The following is an 805-nucleotide window of genomic DNA, read 5'->3' as shown; positions in this document are numbered from 1 at the left end:
ATGGGCAAAAGATACTGGGACAATGGATTATAGAATCTCTGTCCCACCTCAAGGCCATTTATTTTTACAAATACACTGTACTGGTTAAAGAAAACGTATTTATAGGCTATATTTGTCCTAGAGCTTACCAGTCTATCTGTGAATTTGAATAAATGCTATTTAATATATGTTTTCAATATCCTCATTCTCCTGCTTCCCCATCTTTAGAATATCCTTTGAATATTAAGAGTAACTTTAGAGGAGTAGCCTAAAAATTTAGCATCTGTATTTGTCAGTTATTGCTGCCATAATAATTAATCACAACCTGTCCCAAAGATAGTTGCTTAAAATGAGGTATATTTCCTTTTCTTATTCATAGATATGTTGGTCATGTGGTTCATTTTTACTTCAGGCTCTGGGTCCTGGCATTGTACTCTAGGCTTTGGATTAGGTTCAGGCTGGTTCCACATGTTTCATCTAAGAATCCATCCTGAAGGGGCAGTGGCTATGTGTATGTGATCTCATAGTGGATCACAGGAGAACAAAAGAACAATTTATATCATATAAGCGTATATATTAAAGCCTTCGCATCGTATTGTATTTACTCACATTTCCATAGCAAAAGCAAGTCATGTGGGTGAGCCCAGAATCAGTGATGCAGGAAAATATATTCCAGCTCAAAGGAAATGGACAGTTAAGTGAATATTTTATCCTCTTATTCACAAAAATTCCTGTGTTAGACTGGATTCTCTAGAGAAACAAAACCAGTAAAGCTTATATAGAGAGAGAAAGAGAAATTTATCTTAGGAAAATGGCTCACACACTT

The 805-nt window shown here is 35.4% G+C and overlaps 1 protein-coding gene across 1 annotated transcript in view; it reads left to right on the top strand.

The window, feature by feature from the left end:
• CCDC7 (coiled-coil domain containing 7) overlaps positions 1-805 on the top strand; it is a 370,614-nt gene that overhangs the window by 274,843 nt on the left and 94,966 nt on the right. The window lies entirely within an intron of this gene.

This window comes from Orycteropus afer, unplaced genomic scaffold, assembly GCF_000298275.1.
Source record: "Orycteropus afer afer isolate SDZICR_OR568_19922 unplaced genomic scaffold, OryAfe1.0 scaffold00090, whole genome shotgun sequence".
NCBI lineage: Eukaryota > Metazoa > Chordata > Mammalia > Tubulidentata > Orycteropodidae > Orycteropus > Orycteropus afer.
Note: the sequence above shows the minus strand (reverse complement) of the source record. Positions and strands in the feature narration are given on the sequence as shown.